Below are 22,832 nucleotides of genomic sequence, written 5' to 3' on the forward strand. Positions count from 1 at the left end.
TATCCCAATGAATCCAGGGCCTTAATGATTTATACAATTATAAAGCGTAGTCATGTATCTAAAGACCTTTAAAAACTGTACGTGTAGTACTTCAAATAGCTGTGCATATTTTGTTTAAATTGGGTAAACAAATTCTATCTAAGTATATAGTGCCCAACTTCAGTCCACTATGAAATTGAATTGCCAAAAAAACTTAGAAAATCAGGGCTTAAAGAAGATGTATTGATATATTAACAATGGCTTGGCCTCAGGGATTTCATTCATTTAACAAATACATAGTTTGGGTGTCTGCTATGTACTAGACGCTGTTCCGGACACTTGGAATACATCAGTGTATGAAACAAAGGTCTAAGCTTATATTCTAAAGGGTGACATGGACAAAACCCCCCACATAAATAGTATATTAGTTAGAGAAAAGAAAAGTGAGACTAGGGAAGATTGGGAGTGTAGGGATGAGGTAAATTGTAATTTTACTTTTTTTAAGTTTTTATTTAAATTCCAGTTAGTTGACATACACTGCAATATTAGTTTCAGGTATAGAATTTAGTGATTCAACACTTAGATACAACACCCTATGCTTATCACAAGTGCACTCCTTATCCCTATCATGTATCTAACCTATCCCTCCACCCACATCCCTTCTGGTAACCATAAGTTTGTGTTCTATAGTTAAGAGTCTGTTTCTTGTAATGTTAAATTTTGGGATGGTTAAGGCCACTAAGAAAGTGGCTTGAGCAAAACCTAGGAGGAGATGAGGTCGTTAACCTTGAATATGCAAGGGGAATGGCTAGTCTGAAGGCCCTCAAGTGGGAGATCATATATTCAATGAATTGCAAACAGGCCAATCTGTCTAGAATGGAGAGAGCAAGGAGTAGAGGGATTGGAGATGAAGTCAGAGAGGTATTAGGTTCTGGGTCATGGAGGTCTTCATATGCCGTTGTAAAATTTTTGGCTTTCTTCTGGACAAAAACTGAGAACCAATTCAAGATTCTGTGCAGACTAAAGATATGATCAAGTTACCTATTGAAAGGATCACTCCTACTGCTGTTATGGGAATAAACTTGAAAGGGACAGAATAAAAACAGGGAGGTCAGTAAGGAGGCCATTGTACCAATCCAGGAGAGAGAAGATGGTGGCTTGGGCCAGTGTAGAAGGAGTGAAAGTGATGACAATTGGTTAGTTTTTAGATATATGTTTACTTAAAACCAATAGAAGTTTTCTAATGGATTAGAAATGGAGGTATGAGATAAAGAGAGAAATTAAAGATGATTCTTATTTTATAAGTTGAGCAGCTAGAGGGATGGTGAAGCCATCAGCTGCTTCTTTGGGTCAAGTTTTGGGAATAGGATCAACAATTCTACAGTAATTTATAAATAAACTTTGGGAACACTGAAAAAAGAGTCAACACATTTGAGTTAACTTTAATTTGGCTCTCACTTTTCTTCAGTTTTGTGAGACTTTAATTTTTGAAAACATCTTCTTGATATTAGGCCCCATCACCTAATGTATTTTAGAATACAAAGGACCATAATGTATTTTAAAATATTTTATAAAATGATTAGCAAAATTGGCCATTAAACAACAGCAACACGGATTTCTATTCAGATGGCCTAGACAGAGGCAACATCTTTGCATATGGCCTTGGAGGGCAACAACCAAAAGATTTGGTGAGAACCGGAAATTACATAAAGACCAGATATGGGAATATTTGGACTGAGTACACTGGAAAATAAATTTGGCATATCCAAAATGTCCTTGATGTATACTTTTTATTGCATGTGTCAGTTGACATTTGGAATTTGGAACTGATTCTGGCCAAATTTCTCAGGGTTTCAGTTTGCTTATCTGCAAAATGGGACTCATAAAACCAGTGTTATAAATCTCTAAGGCTTTTATTTTATTTAGGATCAATTTCCATAATTTATGGGTAAAAACTTTGGAGACTATAAAGTGGTATAAAAATATTTCTGGAATCAGAGTATCTATGAGAAAATAAGTTTTCTTTAATTCTGCTAGGTCTCTGGTCATGAGCATATACTGCAATAAATATGTATCAAGGGACACTAACACGACCAAGAGTGGAGTCAGAATTTACCAATATAATAAAAAAATATTCTTCAGTATTCCCTTTCTACTACACTTTTAATACCACAACCATTTATTATACAGCTTGCATTGTTGATATTCTTAATTCTAACTCACCAAGTGCTTTCACCAATCAATGCATTTTTTTGGGAAGATTTTATTTATTTATTTGAGAGAGAGAGAGAGAGTGAGCAGTGGGGAGGGGCAGAGGGAGAGCAAGGGAGGGAGAAGCAGACTCCCTGCTGAGCAGGAAGCCTGATGTGGGGCTCCATCCCAGGACCCCTGGGACCATGACCTGAGTGAACGCAGATGCTTAACTGACTGAGCCACCCAGGTACCCCAGCTGATCTAGATATTGTAAAAAGCTTAACGTTTTTGACTCAGTTACCCTATCACGTGGTAGAGTTGTCAGGATGCTAACAAAGAGTTCCCTACAGCTATGAATATGAGTTTTTTTATTTCTAGCTGTTAGAATACACATATGCATTTGTACATTTGTAATTATATCATGATCTTTCATAAGAGCATTAACATGTCTCTGAAATAGCCTTAGTTTCCATCTGTTTGCTTCAAGGGCTCTATTAAAAAACCTGTTTGGTCACATATGGTTATGAGTGAACATCCTTGACTTAAATAAATGGATAAAGAAAGTTCCAGGTCTGACCATTAAAATGGTCTCTCAATGTCTTTCTGAAATGAAGCAAACTCAAATGAGTGAGACCTTATAAGGTTATCTAGCACATGTCCGTCTCCCTCAACTGAAAGTACATTTATGCTGTAGCACCGATCCACATTTTCAGATTTCATTGCATTTCTCTCTTTACTTTCTTCAGATGTAACCCTAAGCTAAATTCGGGGATAGGGAAAAATAACAGACTCTTAAAGCATAACACTTAGTGGACGACTTCTGAAAACTGAAAAGACTACATGACTTTGAGGAAATAATTCTTTTTATTTTTTTCAGTGGAAATTTTAAAACATACACAAAAGTAGAGAAAATAGTATAATAAACATCGACTTCACCAATTATCGATATTTTGCTAATTTCATTTCATCTATCCCTGCCCCTTTCCACATACACACCTTTTTTTCCCCTTGGAGTATTTTAAAAATAAATCTCAGAAATCATGTCACTTTACCCATATATATTTAGTGTGCAATTCTTTTTTTTTTTTTGAAAGATTTTATTTATTTATTTGAGAGAGAGAGAGAGACAGAGGTAGCGAGAGAGAGCACGAGCGGGGAGGAGATGGAGAAGCAGGGTCCCCACCGAGCAGGGAGCCCGATGTGGGGCCCTGATCGCAGGACCCCGGGATCATGACCTGGGCCTAAGGCAGATGCTTACCCGACTGAGCCACCCAGGTGCCCCTAGTATGCAATTCTAACCAACAGAGACTTTCAGTTTAACCATCTAGCATTATTGCACCTAACAAAAATAACAATAAGTTCATAAAGTTGGTCTGTAGTCAAGATTTAAGCAAAGCACAGAAATTGAATTTGGTTTTCATGTTTCTGAAATCTCTTTAATTTTTCAATGCCGTTAATTTGTTGGGAGATACCAGGTCATTTGGACTTTATCTTTTTCCATGCTCTGCATTTGATTGATTGCTTCCCCTTGTGTCACTTAACTTGAGTAAGTTTTAATAACACATATGTTGAGCAAGTATCCATTTATTAATTTAAGGAGGATATCCAGCCCCAAAGGATACATAGGACATCTATTTACTTTTGGTAGCAAATCTACAACTTGCCAAACTTTTGAGTAAACTAAGACTTAGGGCTTAGAGAAAAAAATGTATTTCTGTTTTGTGGTATTTATACTACCAAGGAATTCAGTAATGTGTCAAATGGCAAGTTTGGGAGTGGACATTAATATTAAGGTGTCCTGAGTCTATGTTGGTTTAATGTTCTTATTTACCAGTATTTCTGTTCACCACTTTCCATCACACTTGCCCATAGTCAGCAAAGGCAATTATCTGATGTTCCTTGCTAAACAAACCTAATTTTTTTTATCGGTGTTGAGGTATTCTTCTAACAAAGGCTCAAAAAATTCCTTTCAAGAGAATAGAAATCAAAAGTCACATATAGGGGCGCCTGGGTGGCACAGCGGTTAAGCGTCTGCCTTCAGCTCAGGGAGTGATCCCGGCGTTATGGGATCGAGCCCCACATCAGGCTCCTCCTCTATGAGCCTGCTTCTTCCTCTCCCACTCCCCCTGCTTGTGTTCCCTCTCTCGCTGGCTGTCTCTCTCTGTCAAATAAATAAATAAATCTTAAAAAAAAAAAAAAGTCACATATAGTCATTTATATTGAGAGAAATTAGTTTTCTAGCTTTTCATTTAGAAAAAATTCCATGAAGGAATTTGTAAGAACGAGAGTCACGCTGTAAAATTTATAGTCCTGTGTATATATTCCCAAATTTCTTATAATTTCTTACAGTAAAACAAGGGCGTTTTAGAGTAACTATAAACATCTCTTAACCAAATTTGCACCTTAATATTTGATGTTTTACTTTGCATGTATGGCTGTGCTTTGAATATAAAGCCAGTATTGTTTAAATGCTATCATAATAAACATTTTGCTGTATTTGCTTCACATATATTCTGATGTAACAAGAATTTTTAAAGAAAAAAATTCTGTTCTGGCCCAGTTAAGTTGCTTTAACAGAATGCCACAGATTGGATGGCTTTTAAACAACAGAAATTTATTTCTTATAGTTCCAGAGTAAGAGAAGTCCGAGATCAGGAAGCCAGCAGATTCTACGTCTGTCGAGGGCCTATTTCCTCTTTCACAGGGATGCCCTTTTTTCTCCAGAACGTCACGTGACATAAGGAGCAAGGGGCCTCTCAGGGGCCTCTTTTATAAGAGCATTAATCCCTTCATGAGGGCTCTCCCCTGGTGACCTAATCACCTCCCCAAAGCCCCACCTCCAAATACCATCACATTGGGGATTAGCTTTCAACATATGAATGTGAAGGGGGCACACAAACATTCAATCTATAGCATTTCCTTTTGTATTTTTAAAGCATTGTATACAACAGTTTCAACTGGGTCCACTAGTATATTTTAAAGTCTGCCTTCCTGACAAATATATCAGCATTAAGGATTAAATTCCCCAACCACCAGGGGGGGAAAGATAATAGAAATCTTGATTTGGATTAAAAACCATAATGTCCCGTTGGTTAGTTTTATTTTTGTTTTTGAAACAGTAAGTCTGATATGTTTAATTTTATGCTGCAGACCTAAAAGATAGGAAACTTCTGAGAGAAGAGAAACTCGGCATAGGTTTGCAATGTAGTGGCAGAGAATAGGAGCCTATGGGTCCTCGTAGTACACTAAAATGCATCAGTCTATTTGGGGACTCTCTTAAACTGGGCTGGAGAAACCGTCTGTGTATTGTTAATGCTTAATCCTGTTTGAACACGGGTTCCCTTAGGAGTGTGGGGGGAAGGCTGAGGAATCTCCTGTGGCTAACAGCAGAGCCCCCATGTGGCAAGATTGTGACTTAGACAGAAATTGACTTAGTCCCTGGAAGCAGGTGCCACAGGTCCTAAATAAAAGTAAAATTTCTTTATCTGGTCCTGGGTTGAGAATTTATTTATTCAATGAATATCTATCAAGCTCTTCCACTGTTCTTTGTGCTGAGGATACAACAGTGAATAAGACAAAGTACCTACCATCAGAGGACTTGCATTTTAGTTAATGAGATAGTAAAAAGTAAACACCATAGGCGCAGGTAGCAATGCCAACTGGAGATAAGGGCTATGAAGACAAATAACACAGGATAAGGGGTCGTGACAGTTTGATAGAATAGTCAGAAAATCCCTTTCCGAGGACTTCACATTTGAGAGCAAGTAGGAAGCAACTCACGTGACTTTCTGTTCTCTCTTTGAGATTTTCACTGATCACCACTAACATTTTTACCGTGGCTTCAGGCAGCCACTGTTCCCCCCGATGACAGGTCAGCCCCAGAGAAGGCATGTTCTCTTTTTGGAACAAGTAGCACAGCTGAAAGTTTAAACAAAATTTGAAGAAATTAAAAAAAAGAGAGAGAGAGAGAGACTTAGGAGATCACACACAAAGAACAAACAGAAACAACTCACAAAATGACTCTTACACCGAGTTGGCTTTCTTAGACCCAGTTTTCTGCTGAAGGGTTGGCGCCGGGAATATTTGCCCGTCAGACGTGATCCCAGCCACGCAGAGACTGTTGAAGGCCTCATCAAGTACACCAGATCCCACACAGCAGGCCCACGATTCAAACAAGACTTTCACACATACAATAAATCCACATAGATAATAACTTTCCTCCAAGTACCTCCTTACCTCTTAGTGATTTTCTCTCATGTCTGGTACTTTGTCCCTAGATGCCTATAGTGACCCAGTTCTTTCTGGATATTTTTTCCCACTTAGCAACAAATGAATTCTATGGTATTAACTGATAATGTGTTTAGAGTATTCACTTTCTCAGTGTACTTGAAATTTAATAGGTAACTGAAAACTGGAGAATAGTAAGGAGTCATTGAGAGGTAAATTTTATGTACATAGGTTGAGAAGCAAATATGAGAAAAGACTTGTTTTTGAAACATCCATCCTTGCTTCTCCTCAGCTTCTTCACCAAGGACTCTTTTCAGATTCAGTGATTTTATTTTTTAGCTACTAGTTTTTTTCCCTCATAATATGTCTGAATTTTGTTGAAATTTTCATCTTGCTATTTTAACTAAAGATTAATATTATATTCTCTCTCACTTTCCTACTTCTCTTATTAATATAGCATTAAATAAATAGTACTTAATTTCAGATGACTACGTAAGCGATGCTGCTGCTGGATTAAGTGGTGTACTGGATTATGTTTGCATTCTCATTCAACTTTTTGTTTTTCTTGCAGTTGGGAATTGTCCCTATTTTTTCTCTCTCCCTGTCTCTCAAATTTGCTTAGATTTTTTCTGTACGTAGTGCTAGGTGTTTTTCCCCATATTTTAAAAGATTCTTCAAGTGCTAAATTTTTCCAAACAGTCCATTCAGATAATGCTTTCCTTTTGCAGCACTCTATTTCTCTAGTATCTAGTATGAGCTGTATCTCATTATGGCTGTTAACCCAGTATTCCCCTTCTCCATTCGCCCCTTTCCTGGATCCCATATATCCGTTTTCTTAGTTTACCATTTATTTTGTTGAAACATATCCACTAGTAGATTTCTAAGAGGGGCATTTGATATAAAAATTCTGTGTCCGAATTTTTTTAGTTTATCCTAACTGATTAATAAATTGGCTGTATATAATTCACAATTGGAAATCATTTTCACTGAGAATCTTTTAGCCATTGGTTTACTGTCTTCTCACACTTAATCCTGATTGAATACTAGTTCCCTTAGGAGTGCGGGGGGGGGGGGGGAACCTGTTGAGAACCAGGTTCTATTCTGATTCCCACTCCTTTGTGTATAATCTTTGGAAGCTTTTGTGATACTTTATTTTCTCTGGTATTTGGAAATTGTACAAGGATGTACTTTGATTTGGTCCTTTTGTCATAATTCATTGTGCTGAGTATTCAATGGACCTTTTAAATCTGGTGACTTTGTCCTTTGATTCTGTAAACATTTATTTATGTCTTTTATTTTAATTATCTCTCCCCATTTTCTCTGTTCTCTCTCCCTCTCACTCTGGAACTTTTATTGGGAAGATTTTGGATTTCCTGGATTGATTCTTTGTTGTTGTGGGGTTTTTCCTCCTATTTTTCCATCTCTTTATATTCTTGTCTTACTTTCAAGAGATTTCCTCAGCTTTATGTTACAATATTTTATCTATTTAATGAAAATTTAGACCAGGTGTCAGCAAACTATGGCACAGACAAATCCAACAATGATGCTGTTGGGTCAAGTGGTGCAAATAAAGTTAAACTTTTGAAACTAAAGGAACACATTCATGCTTATCTGTTTATGCATTGTCTATGGATGCTTTCATTCATCAATGGCAGAGTTGAGAGGCTGTAAATCCTGTAAGCTTACAGTATTCGCCATATATCTCTTCATAAAAAGAAGTTTGCTGATCTTCTACCTCCCCCAGTTTAGGTGATCCTATCTGTTCTTTCCAGGAGCTCTTTTTTGGTTCTCTTTTTCTCCTTCTTCATTGCATGCTGTTTTATTTCCATAACTGTGACATCTCTTTTTCACTCTAGGATATTATACAGAGTGTTTTGCTACTATATTCTTGGTGCAATGTCACTATTTCCTCTGAGATATTTAGTTAGTTTCTTTTGGTCCATTTCATGTTGGAAGCTTTTTTTCCAATGCTAAGCTTCTTGTGTGCTTACTCAGATTGAGTGAGGCACTAAAAGCTGAAAGTTCCTTGTGAATGGGCAGGGTTTTGGCTGTGGACTTTGTGGGAGCAAGATTTAACAAAAAGCTTGCCTTTTCACTGAGGAATCTCCAGATACATGAATATAGATGTTTCCCCCTGGAAACCCCCACCCTCCTTCACTGGAGCTGGAGGCTACCAGTGTTCTGGAGACAAAGCAGGAGAAAGGTGCTGAGGTCCCCAAGTTCATTATGTACATTCTCATTTAATTTTCCAATCCCGAGCTTCAGTTTCAGTGCTTTGCCTCATATACTTGGATCTAGCTTCTCATGTTTGGATTTACAGGAAAAAAAAATTTTTTTTCTCTGCTAGAAGAAATGAGTAGTAGTGTCTTAGTCAGCCCAGGCTGACTATATAACAAATATCATAGACTGGGTGGCTTACACAACAGAAACTTACTCTCACAGTTTTGGAGGCTGGAAGTCTGAGATCAGGTGCCAGCATATTTGGGTTCTTGGTGAGGTTCCTCCTCCTGGTTTGCAGATGGACACATACATGCTCTATCCTTTCACAGTGGAGAGAGAGCCCATCTCTCTTCTGTCTCTTCTTATAAGAGCACTAATCCCATTCATGAAAGCTCCACCTTCATGACCTAATTACTGCCCAAAGGCCCCACCTCCAAATACCATTATTTGGGTATTAGGGCTTCAACATATGAATTTGTGGTGGGAAGCAGGGGGGACACAAACATTCAGTCCATAGCAGATAGTCTCTTGGTTTCTTGGGGTGAAGATGGGGATCTGGCACTCTTCATGAATACTTTAAACTAGTCCCCATATTTTTAGTGACCCCTCTTTCTAGAGGCTCTGAAGACTTTGTTGCACAACATAGGGTCCCACTCCAGTAAGCACTTAGGTGTAGCTTTTTTGACTCGAATTATTTATAATATATTGTATGTTTTCCAAAATTTTATAGAAATCGTTCATCCATTCTTATCTCCCCTTTATCCTTATTTGTATTCGTTTGTTATTACATGAGTTTGAAGGGTGAAGATACAACAAAAGTGTACAATCTGTCATGTTTCAGATATGAATTTCTCATGACAGATTATAGGCATGCAGGTAATGACAGGGGGTGTGGGAATGTTTCTTTAAAAGAATGAGTTTACAATTTTATAATGAAATAAAGAGAATTACATAAAATTCTCTGAACTGAGTATATACCACTTTTTTATATCAAAATTTTAGTTTTGATTATCAATTATACTTTAGAATGAGTTTTCAAACTAAAAAATATATATTTTGCTCTTTTAAATGGCAGCTATTTATTTATGATCCAGGTTTGTATCTTCTGATAACTCAATGTGTGCCTATATTCAAAAACTAGTAATAGGTATCAAACCATCATATAAATTATTTCTCCTATTCATTGGCTATATTTAAGACCAGACTTTTTCTTAAAGGAAAGAACCTACATTATTAATTCTTAGTCTTTTTTCTCTTTATGGTATTAGTTAAAACCATGAAAATATTTTTGATTTGGTATATATAACTTTCAATCTTGGTATTTTCCTTTTGAGGTACTCTAGGTTTCTCTCTGGAGAAACCAAAATAATTAAACATGTCGTCACATGTTTAGGCCAATAGTACTAACTCTTAAGCTTTGTAGGTTTTCTAAAATACTTTTTAAAGACCTGAAATGTTTTATGTAATTCCAAGTGGCTTATAAGCTTTGCAAGTTAAACTTGGAAAATATTATAGTAATCCCAAGTAATAAAGATATAAAGGCTTAAAGAATCATAAATTGGAAAGAATTTTGAGATTATTTTGTTCAAACCACATTTTACATGTCAGAAAACTGAAATGCAGAAAGAAGAAGTAACTGGCTCTATTCATATATGACATGGGTATAGGAACTTTGTGTGCAACCTAGATCCTTTGGCTTTACTGTATTTTTTATAACTGTTCTGTTTTTCTTGAATCCAAACCAAAGTCTTTATATCATGTGAAAAACAATAGCAAATGTTAATAGATAGCTTTTTCCCTAGCCACAGATACATTTATCCAGACAACTAAAACTTAAAATCTGTTTTGTTAGATATAAATGAAAAATGTCATAAACTATTCTTTAAGTTTATTTCCTTTCCATTAAAAAAACAATGCATGTGAATTATAAAACATAAGAACCATGCTCTCACCATCTAAGGGCAATCCCTATTAGTATTTTGGCAACTATACATATTTTTTGTTAACTTGAACTTAACACATCACATTCCTTGAAGTGGGCAAAACAATTGTCTTAAAATCCTTCTACTGTTGGAAATTTAGTTTATGGAACAATCTTTATTGACGTTGAATCATTCAGACTCACCTTCCTTTAAGTCACTGCAATGCAAATTATTGGCTCTGAAAAGGAAATACATAACTAGTATTCTAATACACATGGTCTCTGTGCTATATGGCTAACATAATCTTCCAAATAGCAAGTTATCCCATGCCAGGGGATAAGGTAAAAAAAATATATATTGCTTCCTTCTTTTTTGAGATTTGATGAGTCTTTGGTGGAATGACATGAAGGTCAATTCCAGAATTGTCTGACTCTCTCCCTAAAACACTGCCACTGATTTGGTTATGTTATTGTTCTGCTTAAATCCTTTGAATAGCTCACTGTCACCTCTGGTCAAACAGCAGATTCATCCTTATGACACGTAAGGTTCTTCTGATTTGATTCATTTTGTTGTTAGATAAAGTCAAATAATCAGCTGTTGAGAAGAGCAAAAACTTTATTGGAAAGGGAAGTAGCTTCATTTCAGTGCCCACACTTTGCTGTTCGCCATTGGTATCACCTCTCCTGTGTTTACCTCTGTTCCGCCTTCAAGCTGTAGCTTATTTATAAGAGTTTGCTCCCTATGGAGTTGGCTTGCCATATTATCTTCAATGCCTACATGCTACTTCATGACCTTTTCAACTTCACTCCAAAGCAGCTCATTCTTCCAATCCTTTCAGTTTAAAATGGTAGAGAAGACAAGGTTGATCCTTCTATACCATGCCACCTCATAGGTTGGGATCTGTCTTATGAGTTGGTTGTCTTTGAATTAAGTGATTACCTTGAGCCTAATAATATGTGATAGGGGGTCGGTTGAGGGTTATTGTGACGTTGGCAGGGCCATATTTTATAAGACTTGGTAGGTGCTTTGGGTGGGGCCAATTGCAGTTATGAAAGTGAATAAAACCTGATTCAAAGATCTTTTACTATTTGGTCCAAGTCAACACTTTGTCAATACTTCCATTCACTATTCAATATGCTGTGCAACCTATGATCTAGTCACACCAAAGTATTTATCATATTCTGAACAAGCCATGCTTTAATATGCCTTAAGTCACTGTTTATACTATTCTCTCTTATAAGAATAGCCTTCCCTCACTATCTATCAGGTGAAATTGTCTATAAAATATATCTCGAATGTTATATTCTCCATAAAACCTTCTCTAGGGATTTGGTAACTTTCTCATTAGCACTTTTGGGTTATATACCATATACTATGACATATAAATACATTGTATTATAATCGTTTATATGTAAATTTCTTCCAATAGAATATCCTTTAAATTCAGAGATGGTAGAATCTCATTCATCTCTAAATATCTACTATTCATGGGTAATACATACTCAATATGTGTTTCGTGAAAGGAAAAAAATAAGGATGATTCAAGGGGAGATACTTCTATAATAAGAAAGAGTCTTTGGAAGGAGTCCCTGTAGCTGGTTCACAAGTCTGTGTTACCTAAGATATGCTCAAGTATAAGGGGAATGTATGTACTGAGTATGATGAATGTTCAAAATTTGGGTCAAACAGCCAAAGTACTGGTTTTTATTTTTCACCATTTGCCATCTCTAAGAAGTGTTGCAGATGAATTTTTATTGCCCCCTCATTCCCTTCCAACCTGAGAAATTTTACTCTGAGGGCACTTTCGTTTGTGTCTGACGGCAATGACCTTGTACTCACAGAAAAACAACTCCTCGTTTGGGGTTCTTTGTAACACATGAAGGAGTGGTTTGGAGACAAACTGTTTTATTTGGGGCTGGTTACTCCTTCTGTTTCTTACCTACAGTATTATTTCGGGGGGCTTTTTGCCTTAAGTGGGCTTTCATTAAGAACCTTACTGGAAGATCTGTAGCTTTTAAAAAAGGCTTACCAACAATGTCAAGAAGGCTGGCTTTAGAAGCTAACGTGAAGAAGCCTGACCTAGAGGACTGTTCGTAATCTGGCCCTTATGTGTGTAGTTTGTGCCAGTTCCCATTCTAGGTGTTAGAGGTAAAATTAAGAGAAAAGAAAAGACACATTTCTTCACTCATAGTATTTATAATCCAGGATGGCATACAGATAAATGACTTGTTACAATGTGGGTAGTGAGTGCTATCATGAGAAAGCATAGAGTGCTATGTGACTTCATAGAAATGGCACCTAGCCAGATTCATCTTAAAGGACGAGAACTGAATTAAGTCCCAGCGAAGAAAAACTGCACTGATAAAGGTGAATGATTACCAAAAATGAATGACTGATACATTTAGCTAGAGCGCTGGTGAGAGTACTTTCTTATTCATTTTGTGAGTTGTCAGCTTATTCTCAGCAGAATTGGTTTAGACAAGTTATGAAACTTAACCTAAGTAGTATTCAGCATGGCCTGCACCTCTGAGCAAACATCTATAACATTAGTCAATGAAAAACCAGGTAAGAATTACTGGTCAGTATCTTCAGAAATCCACTCAGGGCATCTTCGGGAATCTGCACTACCCTTTCCTCCTAAACATACGTTAAAACAGATGAGGTGCAATGGTGACAGCTTGGCTAAGATTCTTGTCCACAAATACTGTAACTTGACTGAGACAAATGTGGACCTGTTGTCAGAAATAATTGTATCTGGCAGCTTGTATGCTGTAAAAAACTGGCACGGAGTCGCATTGTCACTGTGGAGGCTTGAGGTCAAAGCAAAAGCACTTAAAGCCATTGTGAGAAGCAGTATACTGAAGGGAAAAGTTTTTATCTCATAATGCAAAATCAATATGGAATCCTGATCCAACTTTTTTTTGGTCTTTTCCCATGGGAAAATTTGGTGTCTTAGTCAGTTTACGCCAAGCAGCCTGCCATGTGACGTGCGCTAACTTCTTTCAGACTTTTCAATATCAGAATCAATTTGAGGCCATCAGATAGAGCTTCTAGCCAAGGCTTTCAAGCAGACAATTCCCAGATGTGCTATGTGTAGTGAAGCCAAGATAATGTTTTCTGGAATAATAATGTGACTTCTCTACAAAATGCATCCCTTATGGAAAAAAACAAAAACAAAAACAAAAAACTCATGTTGATGTTTTGAGATTGGCTTTAAAATGTTTAGTCAGTTTCTCTGATAACCTTCTCCTTGTCTACTCAATGACAAAGAACAATTTGGGTTCTTATTAATGTAATCATGTTATTTCATCAGCCTGAAAATAAGAATGAAGGAAACCTTCTCTTAACTAATCTTCTAGTGGTAGTGGCAAACATATTTCGATATGTGTTGGGGACAGATATTCTTTTTTTTTTTTAAGATTCTTATTTATTTGTCAGAGAGAGGGAGAGAGAAAGAGAGAGAGAGGCACAGGGAGAAGCAGGCTCCCTGCTGAGCAAGGAGCCCGATGCAGATGCAGGGCTCGATCCCAGGACTCTGGGATCACGCCCTGAGCAGAAGGCAGACTCTTAACGACTGCACCCCCCAGGCGCCCCCCCAATAGATATTCTTAACTATTAGATTTTGATAGTGTTCTCTGAACTATAATTGATGATAGGATGAGTTGAAAATTTAAATCATGGTGCAAATTCATCAGATATATTAACCTCACAGTTCCTAATATGAATTATTGAGAGTTTCAAGGTGGGCAGGAACATAATACAGGTTTCTGTTTGTCTAAGATAGAAAACTTGTCGAAATATGGATTTCAGGAAACAAGTGAAAGTGTATCAGCACTTTCCTTTCAGTCCACAGCAATGATTTTTTAAAGAGACAAGAAAAATTATCCTTTATTTGTGTGTTATGGATTGCTGAAATATCTGAAATTATATTAGATTTGGTTGAAAATTAGATATTAGAATATTAGATATTAGATTGAAAAGTTATCGGGACTGGAAAGACCGAATAACCAGGAAAATTTAAAACTTGCATACACGAAAGCAATTACTTCCTATTTGTTTTCAAACCGATTATTGTTAATAAAACAGAAAAAAAATATTTGTAAGCTGGTTAAACAGAAAAAGTCTTGTAAATTATGAATTACTTCTGACTAAGCTTAAACTGTGTCTACAAGCTATACCAAGAAAGTAGAAACAAAAGCAGTAACGATAACAATACAAATGCTACTGAGGAATAGAATGTAGAGGTTTCTGGATTGGAAGCCTCAACAAGCTAAGTTAATCTGTGTATAAATTCAATGCAACATGATAAAAAACCTCAACAGAAATTTTTGTGTTTAATTCTGTGTTTTAATAATAGTTTTCATTTTAAAGCATTCTATTGTGTAAATTTCCAAACACATACAAAAGTAGAGAGAATAATGTAATGCAATGTAATGTATCCATCACCCAGTGTCAGTGTCTAAAATTATTAGCACCTGGCCAAACTTTACTTATTGATAATCCCACTTATCACTTCACCCTCATTTTGAAGCAAATACCAGACATCATATAATTCACCCATATGTAACTGTAAAAGATAAGTGCTCAAAAAAAAAGGTATTGCAAAAAATGTGTTGCTGTGATATTATCCCATTTTAGAAAGTTAGCAAAAATTTGATGACTTCGAATCAAATACCAATCAACATCAAATTCAATATGCATGCACACAACATGCATATATGTTTGGATTTTTTTTTTTTTTGAATCAGGATAGAAACTAGATCCTCACTTTGCATTTCATTAGTATACATCTAAAATTTCCTTTAAACTATAAACTCTCCCCTACATTTTTCCCTTGTACTTTATTTGTTTAAAAAACTAGGTTATTTGCCTTGTAGAATTTCTCACATTCTGTATTTTGCTGCATGCATCTTCATAATAACATTTACAAATTTCCTTGACCCCTATTTTCTATAAGCTATATATCTAGACATAGAGGTTTAATCAGATCCCAATTTGCTGTTTTGGCAAGAATACTTAATTCAGGTTGTTGGGTTCCTTCCATTGCATCACACTAAGGAACCCACAGTATCTAATATCTCTTTATTATGATGTTAAGATTGATCTATAGGTCTGTGTGTGATTGGCCTGATTCATCCATTATAAATTTAGTTCTTAATCTATTTTTCACCTGGTTAACTGTTACTGATGATTATAATATAAATATGTTTGTTCAATAGGTATTGCAAAACAGTAAGATTCTAATTCTATCATTCCTTTTCCATTAATTGGCTGGGATTTGTCTATAAAGAATAACCTTACTACATCATGTGTTTATGTTGAGGCATATACAGGAAGGGCAGAAAAAATGCCTAATTCTCCCACTTTAATTATCAGTTTTCAGAATAATATGTCAGTTCTCTAAAATTCTCTGGAGATGATTATTGTGTTGTTTTTCTGTATCATTATAACCTCATGGATCTTTTCATATTAGATATTTTTCCATCCCATGCAGTTGGCTTTCTTTGATCTTGAATTTATCTCATCATTGCCAATAGAAATCTTCCATTTTTTTTGAGGCAGATAAAGTTTTGTTTTATAGATTGACTGATCTGTGTGATTGCTGAAGCCACTCTGTATAGACAAAAGAGAGGGAGTTTTATTTCTTGGTCTCTTCCTCCTTGGACAGAGTCTTGATGATTTCTTCCTTCTTGGCCTGGAGCTGCTCTTCACGGTGCTTGGTCTTAGCTCTGCCCACCTCAGCCTGGTCAGCCAGAAGCTTCTTGCGAGCCTAGTCTGCCTTCAGCTTGTGAATGTGTTCCATGAAAATCCGCTTGTTTTTAAACGCGTTACCCTTCACTTTCAGGTATAGCTGTGATACGTGTGGTGGTCAATCCTCTTAGATCCAAGTATCTTCTGTGCAGCAGGTACAGAATTCTCATCCTCCTCATCCAGGTGACCTTCTCAGGCTTTCGAGCATTGGCAGTCCCTTTTCTCTTACCGATGCCCATATGCCTGCCCTTCTGGCGGGCCATAGTGATGTCTGGCATCAAGCCCGGGAATGGACAGTCACAGGCTTCCGGATGTTCAGCCCATCTTTGATCACTTTCTGGACATGCCGATGGGAGTTGGCATTGGTGACTTCATTGTTCTCATTGGGGTCCAACCAGCTCTTCTTTTTGCCACTCAGGAGGATGCTGGAGGCAAGGGTCTTCTGAAGTCTGAGCATACTCATGGCTGCAGCCACAGCAGCAAAAGGAAAGACAGGCATCTCTTAAATTTTGTTCCCAAGTCCTTTTGAAATGATCCCTGTAGGCACTGATGCATCCTCACTTTTTCATAGGACAAGCAGGCCCAGAATCTTCTTTTCTATTTCTGCCCGAACCAGGAAATAACCAGGTCTCTAAGGCATCTTGTACCTTTTGTGGGAAACAGTGTTCCTAGTCCATAATTTGGCCACTGGTGAAGCTCATTGCTACTTAACTGGTCACTGTTTCTGGCCTTTTCTGCAGAAAAATTTTAGAAGAGGAATACTTTATGTTTATATTGATATTTCCAAGTGTTCCATATTTCCAATTCAAATTTCAGTATGGGGTTTTGTCTGTAATTCTTACATCTAATATATTTAGCTCTTTTCTCTTAAACTAAAAATCTTTGTTCCCTATGACTGTAAATACTATAAGAATAACTTTAGAATTAAAGAACAGTCATATTATTCACAACATGATTAATAAAAACAATGTAAGATTTTTTAAAGTTCTTAGGTTATGCTCCTTAAAAATAATTTATGCATGATTAAGATATTAATTAATACACAGTTATATTCTCTTGTTTGATTTTGCTTTTCATTTTTATGGAATTTTTTTAGTTTGAATTAACTTTGTTTAATGATTACTTAAAACATTATTATAGTTTCAAAGTCAAAACCTCAAAGTAAAGCACATTTGGAAAACTCTAGCTTCTCTACCTTGTCCCTCACTCCTGGATGTCACCATTTTTATTAGTTTTTGGTTTATCTTTCCTTTCTTTTTAAAATATGTATAGGTATAACACTATATGTATATTCCTGTTTCTCCTTTGTTTGATAAAAGGTAGCATACTATAAATGCTAGTAATATTCCTCATTCTTTTTACACAGCACCTAAAAGTCATGGCACCCTTTGTGGAGCAACATGCAATATTTACATTTGGTTTTTAAAATAAAAAAAAATAAGTATCTTGTGCTAAACTTGTTCCTGCTGTATGTTATTGTGACAGTGCCTAGCAGGTGTGGTTCTAGTGCTTTACCTGTGCTGCCTTCCTTGATCCTCATGACTTATAAGGAAGTGATTGTGCTATCTCCATTTCTTATTGAGGAAAAGAAGGCATAAAGAGATGAAATGACTTTACCAGGGTTTGTAGTAAATAGGCAGCGCTGGATTCACACCTAGGCAGCCTGACTCCAGGGTCAATGCTGTTAATCACTCTATCCTACTGCCTGCCTCTCCCAGAATATAGAAAAAGAAAGAAAGAAACAGAAGGAGATAATACAGTTGAAGAAAACATACGGAAGGACACTTTATATTAAGAAATTTTTAGCCATTAACATTTTCCCCACTTAATGAACAAATCTTATTTGGTTTTAGTGACAATACATTTTGATCTACTTCACAAAATTTTTGAATATTCTTTAAGGACACGGTTGAAGATTCGTTGATACCCAATGCTAGACAGGTGAGGTACCTGAAGTCTTGGAAGAGGCAGGAGGTACAGCAGGTTGATAATAAGTAGGAGCTGCAACTCTTGTCTCCTGTCTGGTACAATAAAGTGTGAGAGTTGAAGCAGAGCTCTGGGGCCTTTGAGACCCAAAGTAACCAGTGGTCGCTCTGAAGACATCATGTTGCATTTTAGACCCTTCTAAGCCTGAAGAAGGCTGAATCTAGTTCTGACCATGCATTAGCATACCTACTTCTAAACAGGTCATCCTCACTTGCTTTTTCCTTTCACTCTTCCCTCTACAGCCCTCACAGATGGTGTAGTTCTATTGAAATATGGCTGCTCATTGGACTACTAATTTTATTGTGAATTTCTTGGTGGGTTTTTTTTTTTTTTCGGTATTTACCAAGGCACTGATCATTTTTCTAATCTTCTTGCAAATGAGAAGTCTACTGTATATACATGTAGTATTTGAAAATACCCGCTTCAAGGGAAAAAGATTTAAAAATTTGATGCCACTGTTAATTGGCTTCAATTATATATAAAAAGTAGAAACTGCTGAATCCTATGCCTTTCTTTTCCTTGTTGAGATTACTATGCTTTAAAAAAATCTGCATTAAACTCGGAAATGGAAACAAACTGAAAAATATTATCAGAAAAATAATTTTGGATGTCCTAATTAAAATATGAATCCACACAAATATGGAGATAAAACTAGTTTTTCAGTTACTCTCTAAGTAGGATCCTACATTTGAATGTTTTATTTTTATTATCTACTTAGTTTTTTAATTTTCTAGTGATAAAAATCTTTTGTTTATACTATATTAACTTGCTGTTGTTTTATATGTTTTTATGTTTTTTCTTGTGTCTGTTTTTTAAGATTTATTTATTTGAGAGAGAGAGAGAAAGCGACCGAGCACGAGCGGGGGGAAGGGCAGAGGGAGAAAAGCAGACTTCCTGCTGAGTGCAGAGCCCTATGTGGGGCTCAATCTCAAGGCCCCAAGACCATGACTTGAGCTGAAACCGAGTCGTATGCTTAACTGATTGAGCCACCCAGGAGTGCCTTCTTGTGTCTTTTTTTTTTTTTTTTTAAGATTTTATTTATTTATTTGACAGAGAGAGAGAGACAGCCAGTGAGAGAGGGAACACAAGCAGGGGGAGTGGGAGAGGAAGAAGCAGGCTCCCAGGAGAGGTGCCTGATGTGGAGCTCGATCCTAGGACTCTAGGATCACGCTCTGAGCCGAAGCAGACGCTTAATGACTGAGCCACCCAGGCGCCGCCTTCTCGTGTCTTTTTAATAAGTTTTTAAAAATCTCATCTATGTAGAAATAAGCTTAACTTAAGTTGGACATTGTATAATATTTATCTGTTTTTGAGGGGAAAGGTGAAGGAAGTGAAATTTGCAAAATAGAATAAACACTCATATGTGCATATATGGAACACCTACTGCTTTGCCCATAGTGTTAGATACAAAGAATATAAGGATGAGTAAGATAGCATTGCTACTGGAAGAAACCTACCAATTTTTTCTTTCTGCCTCTGCCAGAGGGCCCTTTAGAACTTAGTTTTGATTGGCTATGATTCTTTAGGCAATACCTATAACAAATCAGAAGAACTTAATATATAGTCTTACAGAAAAATAATTGTAGAGTATTTCATTCAGTACTAAAATGATCCATCTTGTATTAAATTCTAGCATATTAGATCTCCCCTAATTTCCTTTCCATTGTTTTTTTGGATAGAGTAAACTTAATCCTCTCATCTTATCCCAGAGGTCTTACTCTTCTTTGCCTTTATCATTATCCCACTTACTACCAGCTAGTAAGTACAAGTCTCTGTAATTATCTTGCAGTTACAAGTATGAGTTCCTGTCAGGCATATTGATTATGATTTTTATTTCTCTACAGTGCTTGTTTCTAATTCTGTTCACTTGGTTTTCTACTTTGAAATTTTGCTGCCTATAATATTCTCTTGGCCATCTCCTCTAGAAAGTTTGCACATTAAATTGTGCTTCAGAATCATTTCATTAAATTCCTTTTATTGATGATCTCCTGGTTGTTAGGGTGGTTACATGCAGTTATTTGGAACAATCTAAAAGAACCCAGAGGGCCCAAAGTAGCTATTCCTATTAAAATACACCTTCTCATTGGGAACCCCTTGTTAAATAGTTTACTTACTCTCCTGTGTAAGCACACAACCAGTGCAAGCAATGAAAAGGTATAGGGCATCTTGAATACTTCTGAATTTCAAATTATTTTCTGATGTCTTTTCAAATCTTCCTGTAAAGCTTTGTGAAGCTTTTTTACGATAGAAAACTGCATGCAAGCACCCAAGGGTCAGGCCTTTCCTAACCTAAGCTTAATGGCTTTGCTGTGTGAGCTAAGATCATTTATAAAAATCACAGAAGAGCAGATTCATCTGTTACCATATATAGTAAGATCTCAAAGAGACAGGGGCGCCTGGGTAGCGCAGTCGTTAAAGCGTCTGCCTTCGGCTCAGGGCGTGATCCTGGCGTGCCGGGATCGAGTCCCACATCGGGCTTCTCTGCTGGGAGCCTGCTTCTTCCTCTCTCACTCCCCTGCTGTGTTCCCTCTCTCGCTGGCTGTCTCTCTGTCACATAAATAAATAAAATCTTTGGGAAAAAAAAAAAAAGATCTCAAAGAGACAACTCAACATGACAGTTGAGGGGACTTGCAATTGAGAGAAAGGGGGGGAAAAAGCCATGAGCAGAGTTGAGAGCCATGTAATTATTCTCATTCACACTGTAACTAGCTTTAAAGTGATTTATTCAAAATGGTTACCCATGTACTCTTAGTCACCTCCTTTCTTGACTACGTCCTAATTCTGATTTTGGCATTTGTCTATAGAATATATTTGTTCTGCCTCTTGAAAGAGAATTGTGCTGCGTTTTCAGTAGTGTTTAAATCAGTTAATCATATTTCCCAATTATCCCATAACATTAGTTATTTGAATTTCAAGTTGCAGCGTTCTTAGAGAAAGCTTAATATCTTCATTACAGTCATGGTTAGCTAATTAGCATCCTGAATGCTGCAGTTTAACCCAGGATGACACTATTTCTGGCTTGAATGATACGTTGAGTTTTATTATTTAAAAATTGTAATGATATTTAAAAATATCATTGTTGAATTCTACTTAATAAGAAACCTCCTTGAAAGTGTCCAGACACCATATAAATGCATTACAGTTCTCATCTATTGGTTTATAAATAAACACACCCTTGAATGTTCTCCGAAAGAGTAATGCGATTTACAATATAGTTAATGAAAATTAAGCTATATTGGTTTTCCTGGAGGAAAATTGCACTGCATAATTAATTTTAAAAATCACTGCTTATTTCTTCAGTTTGTTGAGAAAGAAGAAACAGATTCAAAATAATAAAGCTAAGAGTACACATTGCATTTTGACATTGTCTTTAATTAAAAGATCAGTGCCTCAGAAACAGTTTTATCTTGTTTGAGTTGCCATTTTAGTTGCCATTGTACTTAAGACTTTTTTTCTCCTTTCCTTAAATAAGCATTCTCATCTTTTAAATACAAGATATAAAGGAGCTGCAATTATTTCTGTTATTAAAATAAGTATCTTGCAATTTTACTAATTTTAACCTTTAGGTTTTGATATTTTAATTTAGTGATTATTATACAGTGTACACAGCCATGAATCAACGTAAGTGAGAGAGGTGAAGTGATGTGCGCTCAGTTACATGTAGGGCAATGGCAGAACTGGTACTAAAACTCAGGCTTTTGAGTTTCCAGTCTAGTGCTTTTTCCCTTATCTGGACTTTTGGTGCCTTGTGATCGCTTGATTTGTGGTAGCATAGCCCAGAAAATATACATTCAAGGTTCCTCCCTGCCTGTCCATGGCCTGATAGCTCATTTCATTTTAGCACTCAATAATATTCCATTGCCTGGGGTGCCTCGTTGGCTCAGTTAGTAGAACATGTGATTCTTGATCTCGGGGTCATGAACTCAAGCCCATGTGGGTTGTAGAGATTACTTTAAAAAAATCATATTCCATTGTCTGGATGCACCACAGTTTATCCATTTACCTACTGAAGAACATCTTGGTTGCTTCTGGGTTTTGGAAATTACGAATAAAGCGATTATAAAATCCATGTGCAAGTTTTTGAATGGAGATAAGTTTTCCATGCCTTTAGGTAAGGAGTGAGATTTCTGGATTGTGTCATATGGAAAGAGTATGTTTAATTTTGTAAGAAACTGGCAAAGTTTTCCAAAGTCTGTACCATTTTGCATTCCCTCCAGCAATGAATGAGCATTCCTGTTTGCCCCACATCCTCACCAACATTTGGTGTCATCGGCATTCTGGATTTTGATCATGCTAATAGATGTGTGGTGGTATCTCATTGTTGTTTTAATTTGCCTTTCCCTGATGACATGTGATGTGGAGCATGGCATCTTTTCCACAGTAACCTTTTAACAAAGTCATTCCCTTCTTAAAATTCATCATTGACTCCCCATTGCTTTTGAAAAACAGACTCTGTGATGGCCTGGACAGTTTGCATGACTTGGCACATGTATAGTTACCTCATCTTGTATTAGGTGTATATTGTTGCTATAACAAATTGCTACAAGCTACGCA

General features: G+C 36.6%; 1 protein-coding gene and 1 pseudogene across 1 annotated transcript in view; one reads left to right on the top strand and one right to left on the bottom strand.

Moving 5' to 3' along the window:
- CTNNA3 (catenin alpha 3) overlaps positions 1–22,832 on the top strand; it is a 1,592,500-nt gene that overhangs the window by 740,876 nt on the left and 828,792 nt on the right. The window lies entirely within an intron of this gene.
- On the bottom strand, positions 16,152–16,987 carry LOC103667756 (annotated as a pseudogene).

This window comes from Ursus maritimus, unplaced genomic scaffold, assembly GCF_017311325.1.
Source record: "Ursus maritimus isolate PB19 unplaced genomic scaffold, ASM1731132v1 scaffold_7, whole genome shotgun sequence".
Classification (NCBI taxonomy): Eukaryota; Metazoa; Chordata; class Mammalia; order Carnivora; family Ursidae; genus Ursus; species Ursus maritimus.